The sequence below is a fragment of the Squalius cephalus genome (genome assembly GCF_949319135.1).
Source record: "Squalius cephalus genome assembly, chromosome: 9".
In the NCBI taxonomy this organism is placed as follows: domain Eukaryota; kingdom Metazoa; phylum Chordata; class Actinopteri; order Cypriniformes; family Leuciscidae; genus Squalius; species Squalius cephalus.
Window position 1 is genome coordinate 41156296 of NC_137130.1, and position 19417 is coordinate 41175712.

General features: G+C 38.7%; 1 long non-coding RNA gene across 1 annotated transcript; it reads left to right on the top strand.

Annotated features, from left to right (window-relative positions):
• The first annotated feature begins 10973 nt into the window (after positions 1 to 10973).
• Positions 10974 to 12312, top strand: LOC307164997. Its single transcript, XR_013822378.1, has 3 exons — positions 10974 to 11289; positions 11880 to 11962; positions 12188 to 12312. It is a non-coding gene; the product is annotated as an uncharacterized lncRNA (long non-coding RNA).
• Positions 12313 to 19417: the final 7105 nt, after the last annotated feature.

Consider the following 19417-nt stretch of genomic DNA (forward strand, 5'->3'; position numbering starts at 1 on the left):
CAACACGTGTCAGGACCTACTCATCGTCGTAATCATACTCTAGATCTAATATTATCACATGGAATGGATGTTGATGCCGTTGAAATTCTGCAGCAGAGCGATGACATCTCAGATCATTACCTAGTCTCGTGTAATTTCCATTTAGCCAAGGCTGCAAAGCCGACTCCGTGTTACAAATATGTGAGACCTATCACTTCTGCTACTAAAGATTGCTTTATCAATAATCTTCCTAATCAGTTTCATCATCTCAGCATCTCAGATAGCTTAGAAGAACTAGATATTACAACAGAAACGTTTAACTCTCTCTTTTCCAGCACTTTAGACACAGTTGCTCCGTTGCGCTTAAAGAAGATTAAAGAAAATAGTCCAACGCCGTGGTACAACGAGCACACTCGGGCCCTTAAGAGAGCAGCCAGAAAAATGGAGCGCAACTGGAAGAAAACAAAACTAGATGTATTTCGCATTTCATGGAAAGAGAGCTCAATTACTTACAGAGAGGCTTTAAAAGCTGCTAGATCTGCTTATTTTTCAACCCTATTAGAAGAAAATAAACATAATCCTAGGTATTTATTTGAAACGGTGGCTAAACTAACGAAAAAGAAAGCTTCAAGCACCGAAGTTTCCAAGCAACACAGCAGTAATGACTTTATGAACTTCTTCACTTATAAGATTGATAATATCAGGGACAAAATTATAACTATGCAACCGTCTACTACAGTATCACATCAGGCAGTGCATTGTAGTCTCCCTGAGGAAAAATTTGATTCATTCGTTACTATAGGAGAGGAAGAATTTACTAAACTCATTAAATCATCTAAATCTACAACATGTATGTTAGACCCTATACCGACTAAGCTACTGAAAGAGATGCTTCCAGAGGTCATAGATCCTCTTCTTAATATCATTAATTCGTCTTTGTCTCTAGGATACGTACCAAAAAACTTTAAGCTGGCTATGATTAAACCGCTTGTTAAAAAAACGCAACTTGATCCTTCAGAATTAGTCAATTACAGGCCGATCTCGAATCTACCTTTTCTGTCAAAGATATTAGAAAAGGCAGTATCCTCACAACTGTGTTCCTTTCTTGAAAGAAATGATATCTGCGAGGATTTCCAGTCAGGATTTAGACCGTACCATAGTACCGAAACAGCTCTCGTTAGAGTCACAAATGATTTGCTCTTATCATCCGATCGTGGTTGTATCTCGCTATTAGTGTTACTCGATCTTAGTGCTGCATTTGACACCATCGACCACAACGTTCTTTTAAATAGATTAGAACATTATGTTGGCATTACGGGAAATGCACTAGCATGGTTTAAATCATACTTATCTGACCGTTATCAGTTTGTAGCAGTAAATGATGAGATGTCTCATCGATCACAAGTTCAGTATGGCGTACCACAAGGCTCAGTACTAGGACCGCTGCTGTTCACTCTGTACATGCTACCCTTAGGAGATATCATTAGGAAACATGGCATTAGCTTTCACTGTTATGCCGATGATACTCAGCTCTATATTTCTTCAAAACCTAACGAAACTTATCAATTCACAAAATTAACGGAATGCAAGATTGGATGACTTGTAATTTCCTACTTCTAAATTCTGAAAAAACAGAGTTTCTAATTATTGGACAAAAAACTTCCTCACGTAATAATCTAGAATACTGTCTAACATTTGATGGCTGCTCTGTTAAGTCTTCGTCGTCGGTTAGGAACCTGGGTGTGCTCTTTGATACCAATCTTTCATTTGAAAGTCACGTGTCTAGTATCTGTAAAACTGCATTTTTCCATCTTAAAAATATATCTAAATTACGCCATATGCTCTCATTGACAAATGCGGAACAATTGGTTCATGCGTTCATGACCTCAAGGCTAGATTATTGTAATGCTCTACTGGGTGGTTGCCCTGCACGCTTAATAAACAAACTACAGCTGGTTCAAAACGCAGCAGCTCGAGTTCTTACCAGAACCAGGAAGTATGACCATATTAGCCCAGTTCTGTCAAAACTGCATTGGCTCCCTATTAAACATCGCATCAATTTTAAAATATTGCTGATTACTTAAAAAACACTGAATGGTTTAGCTCCGCAGTACTTGAGCGAGCTCTTAACGCATTATAGTCCGTCACGTCTATTACGATCTCAAAATTCCGGCCAGTTGATAATACCTAGAATATCAAAATCGACTGCTGGCGGTAGATCCTTTTCCTATTTAGCACCAAAACTCTGGAACAGTCTTCCTACCATGGTCCGGGAAGCAGACACACTCTGTCAGTTCAAAGCCAGATTAAAGACACATCTCTTTGACCTAGCTTTCACATAATACATTATAGACTTCTATAATTTAATGTTAGGCTGCATATAGTAGGTCAGCCGGAACCGGGAACACTTCCCAAAAATCCTGATGTACTCGTTACATCATGAGAAGAATGGCATCTACGCTAATTTTAGTGTCTGTGTTTATCCCGAGGTTTTCCTGCAGCCTGCCGGATCCAGGCCGTATCCAGATCTGACGAAGGACCTTCGCCTGGACCGATGACAACGCAGTGCTGAAGTGCCAACTAGTCTCTCCCTATGGAGGATCCCACTACCACTCTACAGATAAGGCGTTGTCGGGAAAATTCGTCTCGCGGTCCTACCACAAAGCAACAAATAAAATAAATTCCTTATCAAAATTTATAAGGAAAGACAAGTATTTTGTTTAGGCTTGGCTTGTAGGGAATTCCAAACCTGCGTATATTCAAACGCACATAACTATAGAACCCATTCTAAATGCGCATGTGAACGCCATCAGTGTTTCTCACAGGTTCGCGTTTAAAGTCTGTGTAGAGAGAATGGTGTCGTCTTAGCGGCCCCTAATTTAATAACAAATGATCATTGCGACGGAAGCAAATCAATTAAAACTAACTTTAGATGGAAATAACTTAACTCTGCTGTAAAGCCGAAACAATCTCTGTTACCTTAAATTATACGCTTATCTCTGTAAAGCTGCTTTGAGACAATCTACATTGTTAAAAGCGCTATATAAATGAAGATGACTTGACTTGACTTGAAGCGCTTCAGCCAATAACAGACAGGTCTGAAGCGCTTCAGCCAATAATAGACAGATCTGAAGCGCTTCAGCCAATAACAGACAGATCTGAAGCGCTTCAGCCAATAACAGACAGGTCTGAAGCACTTCAGCCAATAACAGACAGGTCTGAAGTGTTTCAGCCAATAACAGACAGGTCTGAAGTGCTTCAGCCAATAACAGACAGGTCTGAAGTGCTTCAGCCAATAACAGACAGGTCTGAAGCACTTCAGCCAATAACAGACAGGTCTGAAGTGTTTCAGCCAATAACAGACAGGTCTGAAGTGCTTCAGCCAATAATAGACAGGTCTGAAGCGCTTCAGCCAATAACTGACAGGTCTGACTCGGGTGCAAAACCAATCAGAACTTCCAGTTCAGTTGGGGGGCGGGGCGTTCAAACCACACTTTGACGTTCAGTCACTGGCACTTCCTTTTTGAATCAGTATTGCTAATGTTACAATATTTTAGTGAATGTAAGTGAGCTATGTTGATATTCAGAGAAACAGTGCTTACGTGTAAACCAGGAGAATAACTGTGCCATGAATGAACTAGTTATAGGCTTTAAGTCCACAGATCAGCAACATTCACCATGGATTTACTGTAGTAGCACTAACTCTAACCATGGAAGTTTGGCAGGAATAGTCAAATGCTTTCAAGTACGTCACACATCTTTTTCCAGCACATCAAAACTCAAATATTATCATATTTAAATGTTATTTTTCATGTGATAACCAAAACATTATTTGTTCATCCTTCAAAGATTACCCCCATTTATAAAACTAAAAATTTTAAAATGTAGGAAAACTCACACTTATTTTATATATATATATATATATATATATATATATATATATATATATATATATATATATATATATATATTAATAAATATATTTTTTTAATTCATGGAAATTTCTCTGGCATTTCTTTCTTTTTGCTTATCGAAAACGTACCGAACTGTGACACCACTGTGTCGGATTGAACCGAACCATGAATTTTGTGAACCGTTACACCCCTTATATATGTATACTATGCATAAGAATACAATTACCCTGCCTCATTTTTTGACGTATTTAGCTAATATATTATGTATAATGGTTTATTATTTTGTTTATTTCCTGGAAAAGCAGTATATGGGTAATTACTGTTACATATGCATTGTATTTATAATACAAAGAATTTAACATAGTACTGAGTGTTAGGCTGGAGAGCATTACAGAGTAAAGTGTGTGTGCAGAAGCGGCTGTACAGAGTTGAATTCAAGGTGAAAGAGATAAGGATGAGACCACTTTGTTGTATTAACATATTTGATTAAGAATGTGTTTTATTAAGAAAATAAAGTTTTATCAATATTATTAATATTTTATTAAGAATATATGGTAACGCTTTAGGTAATTACCTTTCTGTAATTATAACGTACATATAAAGTACGTAAGTGTAGATATGAGGGAACAATATGTAAAGTTTGGGGAATAAAGGGGTAACAACCAGGAAAATTAACAAATTATTTATACTGAAAGTATTTTAGAACTAAGGGGCACTTATTCTTCTATTATGATATAACAATCTTACATATGGGAGCAATTTAGTGAGAACATACACTGTGTTTGTCGTGCAGTGTACAGGGAGGAACACTGGGGGGTTCTCCGATCGAGAACAGAAGTGAAGAGTAGACAAGATCGAGTTCGCTGCTCCTGTTATCCAGATACAGACTCCACGTGATGTGAACAGATGTAAACACGCCGTGTCCTGATTGGCTGATGATCCGATGTTAATTGGTGATCGCATGTTAATGCCAAGTGTAAACGCAGCTTATTTTCCTCTATGCTGCTGCTCTGACAGCTGTTGATTGCATTTTGTAGAAGCCCATTTGCTGGTTATCAACTAGTGCTCCATCAGTTGCTCCTGCAGGAAGAAGCCCAGCAATACAAGCAGCCAAAGAAGCACAGCAAGCAGAAACTTGGAGATTTCTCTCCTTAAATGGACTCCTTCTATCCTGCTCCGCCAACCTCTATTTCAAGCTCTTCGCAAAAGAGGTTATCCCAGACAAAAATCTATAAAGATCACAACCAAAACAACACAAACCCAAGGCCTAAACCACACAGAGACAACCAAGCTCTGTTACCGGCAATCTACACATATTCCTTCACCACTACCAAATTTACTATAAATAAAAATAAAATTACCAAACAATACTGGCACCCATCCAACGTTGCTGTGTTCAAAGGAAACACAAACCTTCGGGATGTACTGGTTCACAGCCGACTATTGAAATATCAAGTGGAAGAAAAACCTCAGAGGCTTCTAAGAACAATTAAACCCTGGAGACACCCAGGAGTGGTCACTTTACAAAATATCCCGCTGAATATAAAAAAACTGCATATATGCCATTACATGTACCCTACACAAAAAACAATACATTGGACAAACCCAAAATACCATTAATAAAACAAGACTTTACCACCATAGATAAAATGTCAGAACCCAGAGAGATAAAAACAAGGGGACTATATTGATAAACCACTTTCGCAGACATGGTCTACATAAATTATACATTCAGGGAATAGATCACAACCCCAACTGGACAACCAATGAAAAAAACTTTAGAAGGAACATTGGTGGATCCAAAAACTCAACACAAGATTCCCCAGTGGCTAAAATGAAAGAGAAGAAATACAAAGTGTATTTAGTTCTGTCTATTAACTCTATCTAGCCTAGTCTATTTGTATTCAGTAGGATATACACTCACCTAAAGGATTATTAGGAACACCATACTAATACTGTGTTTGACCCCCTTTCGCCTTCAGAACTGCCTTAATTCTACGTGGCATTGATTCAACAAGGTGCTGAAAGCATTCTTTAGAAATGTTGGCCCATATTGATAGGATAGCATCTTGCAGTTGATGGAGATTTGTGGGATGCACATCCAGGGCACGAAGCTCCCGTTCCACCACATCCCAAAGAGGCTCTATTGGGTTGAGATCTGGTGACTGTGGGGGCCATTTTAGTACAGTGAACTCATTGTCATGTTCAAGAAACCAATTTGAAATGATTCGAGCTTTGTGACATAGTGCATTATCCTGCTGGAAGTAGCCATCAGAGGATGGGTACATGGTGGTCATAAAGGGATGGACATGGACAGAAACAATGCTCAGGTAGGCCGTGGCATTTAAACGATGCCCAATTGGCACCAAGGGGCCTAAAGTGTGCCAAGAAAACATCCCCCACACCATTACACCACCACCACCAGCCTGCACAGTGGTAACAAGGCATGATGGATCCATGTTCTCATTCTGTTTACGCCAAATTCTGACTCTACCATCTGAATGTCTCAACAGAAATCGAGACTCATCAGACCAGGCAACATTTTTCCAGTCTTCAACTGTCCAATTTTGGTGAGCTCGTGCAAAAAAACCTCTTTTTCCTATTTGTAGTGGAGATGAGTGGTACCCGGTGGGGTCTTCTGCTGTTGTAGCCCATCCGCCTCAAGGTTGTGCGTGTTGTGGCTTCACAAATGCTTTGCTGCATACCTCGGTTGTAACGAGTGGTTATTTCAGTCAAAGTTGCTCTTCTATCAGCTTGAATCAGTCGGCCCATTCTCCTCTGACCTCTAGCATCAACAAGGACTGCCCACAGGACTGCCACATACTGAATGTTTTTCCCTTTTCACACCATTCTTTGTAAACCCTAGAAATGGTTGTGCGTGAAAATCCCAGTAACTGAGCAGATTGTGAAATACTCAGACCGGCCCGTCTGGCACCAACAACCATGCCACGCTCAAAATTGCTTTAATCACCTTTCTTTCCCATTCTGACATTCAGTTTGGAGTTCAGGAGATTGTCTTGACCAGGACCACACCCCTAAATGCATTGAAGCAACTGCCATGTGATTGGTTGATTAGATAATTGCATTAATGAGAAATTGAACAGGTGTTCCTAATAATCCTTTAGGTGAGTGTAGATGGGTGCCAGTATTGTTTGGTAATTTTCTTTTATTTTCCTTGTAAATTTGGTAGTGGTGGAGGAATATGTGAAGATGGCTGGTGACAGAGTTTGATTGTCTCCGGGTGGATTAGGCCTTGGGTTTGTGTTGTTACAGACATGGGCGTCAGTTTGGTTTGAAATGTGCTGGGGACAGAGACGCATTCGGAAGTGCATTTTCAGAAGTGCTGGGTACAATGACGCATTCATTTTTTTTCTCTCTTTCGTGCAGGTTATGTTTTGAAAGACGATGTCCAGTAGCTCAGGCACGGCCCCACTTTTCAACAGGCCCACCCAAAACTAAAAAAAAAAAAAAAAAAAAAAACTTTTACTATATTCTAATTTTGTCAATAATTATAAAAAAAATCGCCAATAAGCTCATAATTTGTGCTAAAACAGTGTTTAGTTTTAAAAACCATTTTAAATAGCTGGTTATATTTTGATGTTTCTGCGCAAGTTCAGCAGACAGTGAGGTTCGGGTTTGTTCTGATCAGAGCTTGTGAGTGGAGAGCGCATTTCTGAATACTCCGCTCCGCTCGTTCATTCCGCAGGGTCGCTCGCTCAATCCAGATGTCCTGGTTCGAAAATATGTGGAATAGGGCTGCTTCCGACAAAAAGTTTTTTTCCTAGTCGACTAGTAGGCTAGTTGTTCATTTAAGTCATTCGTGGACAAATCGCCCCTTTATATTAATTTAATTACTTAGCCTATATAGCCTACACACTCTCAGAAATAAAGGTACAAAAGCTGTCACGGCAGTACCTTTTCAAAAGGTACACCTTTGTACCTAAAGAGTGCATATTAGTCCCTCAAAGGTACATTTAGGTACCAAAAGTGTACATATTAGTTCCAAAAGTGTGCATATTAGTACCTAAATGGTACATATTAGAACCCTTTTTGAAGGGTACTGTCACAGTGACAGCTTTTGTACCTTTTTTCTGAGAGTGCAGGATAATGAGCTTACGTAATATAGCCATTTAGCCAACACATATAAATGTGTCTAAATACGCTGTGAATGTGCGCTGAGTTTCGGTTCATTTATGAGACTCCAGTTCACTCCAGTTCACTCGCCGGCGCCTCCATGTCGTGATTCTGCTATATTTACTTCTTATTTATTAAATCCAGACAATTGGTTCATGAAACATTGATTAAAATTAAGATATAATTAATACAAAACGAAATTCACTTTAAAGAAAGGCAGCTGTTCTGTTTGAGGTCTCTGTGAAAGTTTTAAAGCAGTCTTTTAGTGCCGCTTTCAGAGTGCTCACGTCCGTACGTTGTTTTTTTCCCTCATAAATGCGAACACGGAAAATAAAATAAAATGAATATTATAATGTTTTTTTTTGTTGGGTCAGACAATGATTACCAAATTTCTCTCTCATATTGCTCCTCACAACCACTGAAAACGGTCAAAAAAATCGAACCAAAAGTCAAATGGACTGAAGTTAAAAGTGGTGGGTACAAAATGACTCATGACGAAATCTGGTGGGACAAGTCTATTGTTTGTTGGTTTGATTTTTATGGAGTGGTTTTAGGATGAGTTTAGGATGCATATGAAGTCCTAAAAGTCCTTTACAATTCCCCATATGTCATCTAAGAATCTAAAGTAGTTGAGAGGGGTTTTAGAGCATTTAGGGAAGATGATAGCCTCCTATTGGGCCATATATATCTTTGCGTATGATGGGGCAAATTTCTTCTCCATGGCTGTTCCTTTAATTTGTAGGAAATACTTCCTCTTAAATTCAAAGTCATTTTTGGTGAGGCTCAATTACAAGAGTTGTAGTGTCGATTTGTGGGGTCGTGTCGTATCTGGATATCTGGATCTGGCTTAAACTGACCGTAGGCCCAGGTCTGTCTCGATATTAGTGTACAGTCTGTCAACTCCTAGTGTAAAAAGAAAAGCCCCTGGCGGTATTGTCAGGTTTAATGTCTTTTAAATGAAGTCATGCGTATCTTTTAGGTAGCTAGGATGTCTGGTAGAAAGGGGGTTTAGCTGGAAGTCTAGAAATTCTGCTACCCTATAACTTTCACTTGCACAGTCACAAATTATGGGACGTCCTGGTTGCGAAAGGGGTGGGGGACTAAATGAGAGACCCTTGTCTAGGAGTTTGATTTGTATCGGTGTTAGTTTTTTGAAAGGTGTTGGTTTGAAATTTCGGATGGTTTTGGGGAATTAGATGGTTGGGAGACCTTGAGTATTTTTTAGTTCTGTATGGGAAGCGTATTTCTGGGTGGAGGTGCCTTCCTTTTTGTGTTGATTTGTTGTTGGGTGGATGATGGTTTCAATACTGCTCTTAATACTATTTGAAGACTTTTTGTCGTTTGACGCTGCTCCTCCATAGTTAATCACCATGTCCTATGAAGATATAGACAAACTTACAGACACAAGGGCTTCCACTCTGGCCTTTTCCGAATTAGATTCTGAAAGGATTCTATTTCCACCGGATTCAACACTTTCTACTGACTTCCTTGGGTCTTTATCCCAGCGTTTGGAATTTCTGAAGAAGAAGGAAATCCGCAATTCGCTTCATGGCTCAACCCTTTCGCAATATTGGAGGAATAAACGTATTCCAAGGCGACTTAGAATCAACAAGGAACCCACTATAGGACGACTCAACGAGAGATTTTGTAAAAAAGTGGTGCGATATCTTAAACAAATGCTCACTGGACCTTATGCTTTTGGTCATTGAACATGCGAATGAAGAAATCTCAAAGGTGCGAGTTGAAATTACCGACGTCCAAAATGAAATGAAAAATAAGTTTGACACTCAACAACTAAAAGATATTGATGATCATTGCACCGCCCTTTTGGATAGCTACAGAAAGGAAATATCTGATGTGAAACTACGGAAATACCGCCGAGACACCTTGGACTACAAAAATGATCGGGTCTACCAGTGGCTGTTTAACCCTGTACATGTGCGGACAATGCGTTCTTCACGCCAAACGACTGACTCCCTCTCCAGTGGTCTTTCAACCGATGAATCTGGAAGCGACAATGCATCAACAGGTACTGCATATCGTTTTTTATCTCAAGGGGGGAGACAGGGACTTCGGTCGCAAAACAGAAGAGGAGACCTACACGGAGGGGCGGTAAGAAACACAGAGCCTGCAGCACGAAGGGGGCGGACACAGAGGTATCCAATATAGTAAACCTGTCTAAAAGACCACTTAGTGTTGAAGAGACTGACGTTCTGTCAAAGGGTCTTTCCTTTGTTCCCTCGAAATATACTGATCCCTTTTTGACAAAAATTGAACTTTTCAAATTTTTCAGGTCAATTAAATTGAAGTCCTTTTTTTCCTGTGGAACTAGTCCTTTGCTCTCAGTTCAGCCCACAGTTAGAACCTATCCTAAGGAACATTTGGAGAAGAGCCGTTTTCGGCCTAAAAGTACATTTATGCCCCCCGTATCAAACCCTTCTGTCCAGACTTTCTGCCGGCTGGTTGATCAGGATGTCTTTCACCTATTCACAAGAGATCGACATTTTTTCCCGACCCTTTCGATCAGAGAACGTGAAGCTTTGGGGGCTCTTAGTGAAGATGTTTCGACTGTGATTAAGCCTGCCGACAAAGGTGGTGCTGTTGTAATACAAGACAAAGATTCATATCGTAACGAAATTTTGTATCAACTTGGAGACCAGGAATTATATTCCTCCCTGACTTGCGATCCTACGAGTCGCTTCTTTAATATGATAAAAAAAACTTTGATTGGTGGCGAATCAGACAATTACATCACTAAGGAGGAATTTGACTTTTTATTACAAACTCATCCAGTACGACCGGTTTTTTACACCTTGCCGAAAATCCACAAAAAATGTGAAGGAACTATTCCAGGCCGTCCAATCGTGGCCGGTTGCCAATCCTTAACTGAGCCTATTTCTCAGTATGTAGACTGGCACATTAAGCCAATTGTCTGGACATTACACTCTAAAAACTCCTGGGTTATTTCTTCAACCCATTTTCTGGGTTATTTCTGTTGGGTTAAAATTATGGGTTATTTTTTTCAGAGAGTAACCATTTTCTGGGTTATAGGGCTAATATTTTGACCCAATTCATGGGTTGTTTGGGTTTCTGGGTTATTTTTCAAAGAGTAACCCATGTTCTGGGTTGGCTTTCTCTCTCTCTCTCGCCTGCCCGCAGTTGTTCTGGAATTTTCTCACAACAGTCGTTGGAAATAACCGTTGCTTCGCCCTCGATCCGTTATGGCCTGTGCTTCATCGGTGCAACTTCATCTATATTCAAGGTAAGAGAGTATTTTCAGTGTTGATGTAATGTAAACTTTTCTGTGTCCATGTCCCTGTTGCTAGTTTAGCACCATTTGCTAAAAAAAATAATAATACGTTGCTACGTTGAGACTAGCATTAGCCGTGGTAATTCTGTGGTTGGCTATAGGTTGGCTATAGCCGCGGCTATCACGACAACATCTAGGACAACTCGAGGTAACGTTATCGCACACCGGACGCGATTTTGAACACGGTCCTGAGCCGTTGCTGGGTGCCGCGGACAGACGCAGGATGGCGCCGCCGGTGTGTAACGTTATGTGTTTGAATTTTTCTCGTCCGGTGTGTGAGCCCCTTGAGAGCGTGCACGTCCGGTGAGCGATACGTCGAGTTGTCCTAGACGCGACGCGCCGCTTCTCGTCCGGTGTGCGAGCCCCATAGCAGCGGCTACAGAGCGACGAGGCAACACAATATGAGTTATGTTTACCAACTGCGCCGTGCTTATCATATTATACAGTGCTCTACTGGCTGAAGTAACGTTAGTGAGAGTTAAATTTAAGCGGGTCAAGTCTTCAAATTGTTGCTAACCTCTTTATTGCTATGTTTTCTCCAGGTCATTTTGAAATGGACAGTTTTGTCGCTGATAAGCTAACTTAGTGGAAGCTGAGCTGTCTGAGCTGACAGAGAATTTTAGAGGTGAGCATTTTACTCTTATTGCCCTTATTGCCCTTATATCATCTCTCTATACCTACATTTTTTTAATAAGACAAGATTTTGTCAGTGCAAGATTTTGTGAAAGCCACTGCATTCCCTTAAAAGTGATTATTTGTTAGCTTGATAATGAAAGAGTGTCTGGTGAGTGGTTCACAATTGTCTCAACTTATTAACAATACTCATGTTGTCTTGTTTTCTGTCTTTCAGATGAAGACATAGATGAGGAGGCATTTCTTCTCTTTGATGAGGACACTATCAAAAATCTTGTCCCCAAAGTTGACCCCAGGCTTAAATTCCTGAGGCTCTTCTGAGAATTGTTGTTTATTTTTCTATTTTTTATTTATAATATTGTTATTACAGTGTGACCTAAAATAAATAGGAAAATAAACATGTCCAAGTGTGTGTTTTTTTATATATAGATTTTAATTTAATGCAATAAAAAAGTGCTTTAAGTGTGTAATATAATGTAAAACAAAGTTATATTTTCTGAAATAAGGCATACTGGGATAGTGACCCAAGTTAGGTTATTTTTGACCCAACTCCTGGGTTAAAAAAGGATCAACTAATTTTTGGGTTATTTCTACCCAGATGTTAGGTTTTTTAAACCCATCATTTGGGTCAGGTATTTAACCCAGAATTTGGGTCAAAAAGCATAACCCAATTTTCTGAGTTGAAATAACCCATAAATTAGTTGGTCCCTTTTTAACCCAGGAGTTGGGTCAAAAATAACCCATTATGGGTTATTTTTGACCCAGGAGTTTTTAGAGTGTACCCTCATATCTAAGGGACACTACTGATTTTCTGAGTAAACTGATGAATGTTCATATATCAGATGATGATTTGTTATGCACTATGGATGTAACTAGCCTATATACTAACATTCCACATGATTTAGGTTTATGTGCTTTAGAACATTATTTAAAATCTAGAGATGTTGATAAGCCTCCAACAAAGTTTTTATGGGATTTGGCACATATAGTGCTGACCATGAACTATTTCAAATTTGAAAACGGTTTTTATCATCAAGTGAAAGGTACGGCTATGGGATCTCCATTTGCCCCTAATTATGCAAACTTGTTCATGGGCAAATTTGAAGCAGACATTGTGTATTCTTCAAGTAACATTTTTCATCACTGTTTGAAGTGTTGGTTTCGATATATTGATGATGTGTTTTTCGTTTTTAGTGGAACAGTTGAAGAACTTAATCAATTTCACGAATTCTTAAATTCCAGACTTGACTCTATACGATTTTCCTTGGAATACAGTATGTCTTCTTTATCGTTTCTTGACGTTAAGGTTTTTAGATCTACTGGACAGACTCTTCAGACGACAGTATTTCGTAAATCCACAGATAAGAATAATTTTTTACATTTTAAAAGTTACCACCCTCCATCTATGAAAAAAAGCCTTCCGTATAGTCAGTTTTTGCGTATAAGAAGGATTTGTAGTACTGATGAAGAATTTGAAAACCAGGTGAAAGTAGTATATAACCGGTTCATTTCAAAAGGTTACGATAATATGAATCTCGACTCGAGTTTGGACAGGGTACGTGGCATTGAACGTGAATCACTTTTTAAGAAAAAAACAGTCATTTCAGATAATCGAGTTGTCTTATCTACGACATTTTCTCCACTTTCGGTTAAGATCAAATCAATAGTGAATAAACATTGGCATATTTTATCGAGTGACACACAGATCGGCCAGTCTTTTCAAAACCCTCCGCTTTTTGCTTATAAGAGATCACGTAATTTGAGAGATATGCTGGTTAGAGCTGATTCTTACACTCCGCCTACCAATTGGCTTACAGCCCTTGATCCGGGCAATTTCCCTTGTAGGAGTTGCATTAATTGTAATGATTATGGGTAATTCCTTTTCACATCCACGGACCGGCAAGACATTCTCTGTGAGAGGGAGAATTACTTGCCGTACGTCCTTTGTTGTTTACTTGCTCAAATGCCCATGTGGGCTCTGTTATGTTGGTAAAACAAAAAGAGAGTTAAGAACAAGAGTACACGAACACAAAAGTAACATACGTAATCACGATATTAAGTCACCCGTGGCGAGACATTTTAATGAGTTTGGACATGATATCTGTACTTTGAAATTTCAAGGCATCGAGTTAGTTAAACCTTTTCAACGGGGTGGAGATAGGGAGCGCTATCTTCTTCAACGAGAGGCATTTTGGATCTATACACTTCAAACAGTATTCCCTAATGGTTTAAATGAAGAATTGCCTTTGAATTGTTTTTTATGAAATCATGTAATTTGAAATCAATTATTATTATTTTTTATTTATTTATTTTTTTTTTTTTTGTTGAGAGGCTGTCATTATTGTATTTTCGCATTTCAGATTCATGAGGGGCTTTTTGTATTTACCATGTATTTTGAAATTAATTTGTTTATATTTATTTATTTATTTATTTATTTATTTATCTTTCATTTATTTATTTTTTATTTATTTTTTATTATTTTTTTGTATAAATTGTTCATAAGGGTCACATGGACATTACATATGGTATGTTGTGTTGTGTTATTCCTAGTGTTTCCACAATGTTGGTAACTTGATGCACCTGAAGGTGCTGATGATTTGCGGAATGAGGTTCACCTGTGATGTGTTTTTTTAAAAAAAAACAATCTTTTCGGTGTTTCACAGTACACACTGATGATGGCTTAGGCCGAAACGCGTCTGTGAGGACATAGTAATAATAAATTTATGAAAATATAACCTGAGAGTGCGGTTTTTCATCTTTATTTTGGATGATGGTTTCTCCCATTCCTGTTCTGTTTTTGATTTATGATTATCGTGTATTCAGCTAGATTCAGGCTATTTCAGTTAGGTACGTGGTCTTTGGAGTTGTTGTTTTATGTTAGTAACCTGTAGATTTTGGGTAGGTATGAATTTATTTATTTACTTATGTCCAAGGCTTATTTTGCACTATTGGAGTTTTTATTTTATATATACGGGTTTGTTGCTGTTGGGTTTATCCTGGGTAGGTTTAGTGGTTAGGTAAATTTATTTTATCCTAAAATGCTTATTGTTGGTCCTGATTTTAACCCGATAAAGTTTTGTTGTTGTACGGATGTACTGGAAAATTAAGGAATTCGAGGATTCTCAAGATTAGCCAGTCCTATTTTAAAATCCCGAAAGATCTCTGTTTGAATAAATGTGTGTCCTGTCTTAAACTCACACTTTTAAATCTGTCTAGGTTTGGTTCTTTTCACCGTCCCACCTCTCTCACCTTACATTTAGCTTTTTACTTTTGGCGACTGCATGTAGGCTTCTAAATTCAGAAAAGTTGTGTTCATGTGATAATTATCTTGTTGGACAAAACGTGTAAGTATCATAAACTTATGTTGATCACAGATCTTGTTTTTAGCGATAATCCAAAAGCCTATGGGACAATACTATTGGGTTTTTGTCGAGGGAACCAGTGAGATGCGAACTGCCGGTCACACCTGCACCGTCCGCTCTATTATTGTATGTTTTAAGGAGCTTTTCATACATTTGCTCACAGTAATTTTTATTTTTTAAGCTTAATCACAGGCTTTGTGGAATGTTAGAAGCTCAAACTAATGGCCAGCATGAAAAGACCAATGACAACATTAAGCGGCAGGTTTTAATATTGTATGTAACTAGTGTAGGTCAGGACACAACACTACACCCTCCAAATGTTACTTTAAAGGGGGGGTGAATTGCTGTTTCATGCATACTGAGTTTTTTACACTGTTAAAGAGTTGGATTCCCATGCTAAACATGGACAAAGTTTCAAAAGTTAAGTTGTATGTTTGAAGGAGTATTTTTGTTCCAAAAATACTCCTTCCGGTTTGTCACAAGTTTCGGAAAGTTTTTTTCGAGTATGGCTCTGTCTTACGTAAGATAGAGCGGAATTTCCTTATATGGGTCCTAAGGGCACTTCTCCGCGGCCGCGCGCGCACTCGCAGACCAGAGAGAGAAGAGAGTGAAAGCAGTACGTTACCTCAAAGCGCTATGCTCGGCTTTTAGGGAAGTCAATGTCACCAAAGAAGTGGGTTTTTGGTTGGCAGGGCAAGACAACCCTGCACAGATTCCCAAAGAACCCAGCGTTAAGGGAATAGTGGATGGAGTTTGTTTTTCCAGAGCATCAACGGAGGTTGTGCACGACTCTTTGTTCCCTGCATTTCGACGATGATTGTTTTATAAACAAAGCCCAGATCGACGGATTTGCAGATCGTCTAATGCTTAAGGATCGAGCAGTCACGGTGAGTAAACTACTTCAAATGTCTCTCTGTGTTGTTGTTAGATCAGTTAGCACAGCTATAGCACACCGCCCACACGGCCCGCCCCCAGCCGCTCGGTTTTTTCCGGAAAGACTCGTACAGTCAATCTTTCACTTATAAATATAATAAAACTAAAGACGTTTTGGAGATATGAAGGATGCAATACTACTCTATAGGTACTCAAGATTAACAGGAGATTGAGTGAAAATGAGCATTTCACCCCCCCTTTAAATACACTGTTAACCAAATACACACACTTTTTTAACCCATCTTTCACTTCAAGGCTCCAAATAATAAATGCATTCTTAAAAAGGCTGTCATACACCAGGTTTATAAGCCTTCTACAAAAACAAAAAAATGTCCCCTTATGTTTCATTTTAGAGCCCTCAAGAAATTGGGTAAAAACAGCTCTTTGTTTTCATTGCATTTATCAATGGGACATGGAAACACAGGTAGGACCTACTGTACTTCCAAACATCATAATTAATAAATAAATACAAAAATAATAAATAATACACCAAAACCTGTGTCAGCATTCTTTATGGCTTGCGATCTATGTGCCCAGCAACATATTTCTGCATCAAATGTCAGCGAGTGGTGGTTTGCGTGGCGGCGACAGAAGCTTATTTGACTGGGATTTATCAGTGTGCCGTATGGACTCTTATTCTGCCAGACACAATTAAGGCTGTATTAAGGATGCCGTGGTTTGACCAATCAGATGAAAGGGGCGTTTCAGCGCCGCCCACATGTGCGAATAAAATATTGAAACCATAAACCAATTTGTAAACCACAAAAAAAAAAATGAGAGAGCTAAAATCTCATTTTTCGTTTGTTGAAAAAAAGCAAAAACAGCCATCTTTTCATTGCTTGTTATTCCATTCCAGATAGGAAATGAAATGATCAAAAATGTACACGGACTAAAGTGTCTATACCAAGCAGCTTCCTGTAGTTGTAAGTGGGGATCAAAAAATATTTCATAACCTTATTTATGCTGACATGACATTATATTCTAGATTATCAACATGCCTGAAGAAACCCTCCTTCTGATCGACCCAGTGCCAAATGAAGGTTCTTATGAATGTAAAATTCTGCGGAACTGGAGGGAACATTTTTAGAGCTGTGTTTCATCTTTGTTGATTTGTATTTATTTCTTTGATGCTATTCTATAATAAACAGTACAAACGTCTGGACCACATCTCAGGATTTTTCTTTAAACTGAGATGGTGTGATGACCAAACCGCCCAGTGGCGATCACAGACCCTGAAACACTGCATTCCAGCAGTTGTGTAGTTTTGGTACTGAATGTGTTAAAATATTTGCATAAGTGGCTTCAGGTCTGAACATGTTGTAATGAATTGAATTAATGTTTCAGTTTGCGGTCAGCAGCGTTCAGACTATGTCATGATGAAAACAGCCTGCACACGTGTTAGATGTCAAGGCGAGAGCTGTTGTAATTCTCTAATACTGATGTGATGTAGTTCACCTCTGTAGATGCTGTCTACACTATGAAAACTGTGAGCAAGAATATCCAAAGATACAGAGGGAGAGATAAGAAGAAAATAAAGGAAGGCCGCAAAAAGTAATGCAAGAATGATTTAATGTCATTTCAGAACAGGTCTGAGATGATATTTTTCATGGTGTGTATGTTGACATGTAGTGCACTAAGATATGATCGCCCAATGAATTCATATTTAACAATTTAATGTTAACAAATTTGTTTATAAGTAATGCAGAGGACTATCCTAACAAAAGAATGATTGAAATGGTATATAAACATCTTCTAGTCCACACCAAAAAACAGTGGTTTACTTTTGTCGTTTTTTTTTTGTTTGTTTTGTTAAGTGTATCTAAATTATATATTTTTATTTATTTATTTTTTATACATATTTTTACATTCTACATGTAAAAATATAACATTTAAATGTGATCATATTTATAGGATAAATAAGTAAACTACTGTTAAAGTGAATTATCGCAGTGCTTGAAGTGTGCTTACTTTTTACGGTACAGTGTTTTAGATCATTACACATTAAAGATGTGCGCATTATGCCATAAAATGAAAACGATAGAAAGGATGATTAGCATCATTAGCTAACTAAGGTCGCAAGCTCCGTCGTTACCAACATTATTCAGTGATTGTGTCTTTACGAGAACCACGGTTCCAACAAACATTTACAAACGGCATCGCAAACTAGGAAAGCTCTCCAGTCGTGATTAGAAGCATGTAATGCGTCCCAGTGTGTGTACGTATGCTCCATTCAAAGACATTTTTAATATAAATAATAGTGCAAGTGTGTTCACACTGAAAATCTCTACAAGAAAAAGTGCACTTTAAATTCCCAGATGATGCACTAATTTAACCATAAAAACTAAGTATGTATTGTTGGACACTTCATGCACTCGAGAGTCCCAGCAACCTCATATATGTGTAACTGGTTCAGGACGTCCCTTCATAGTGTAGTCGTAGTGGAGTTCACTGGTAAGTGTACAGACGATGGAAGGACTGTGTTTGATGGATTAATGGGCCAGAAAGAAAAGAAAAGTTTGGCCAGCCGGTTGATTACTAGTCTTTTGTGCGTGGGTTAATCCACCAAAGTGTCCTCCAGATGGCATAACACAGGTTCACATGAGTATATATCATTATAACTTCTGATGACTGAGATATAGAGTCTGTTGAATCAGCAGAGATGACAGGAGTGGCTTCTGCTTCTTTCTCAGTATCACTCGCTCATCGTTTGGGAGGCTGTTTATACTCTGGTAAAATCTTAGCACTCCCGTTTTAAATTCTGTGTAGAGTAAGAGTTCTCCCACATTAATGTCATCCTCCAGCACTGATCCTTGAAAATCAAAAACGTCATGAATAAAGTTCTCCCATGGTCCTTTCTCAAACACAGCTCTTGGGAAGAACAGTTCCTCGGCTTAAAATGTCAGATTTCTTTGCATTTTTAGAGATTTCAACGGTTCTAGTTCCTCCACCTGAGCGCTTCCTTATTTGTTTACCCTGGTGAAACCATCCTCTCTCTTTTCCTTGTTTTCTCTAACATCTTGTTATTCTTCATATGCCGTCTGCATTTCGGTTCATAGTCCTCAGCCTTCGTCAGCTTCTGTCTAGTATCATGTTGTAACAATCGGCCTAATCGGTTTAGTTACATGAGCAAAACATGGTGTCAGATTAAACTG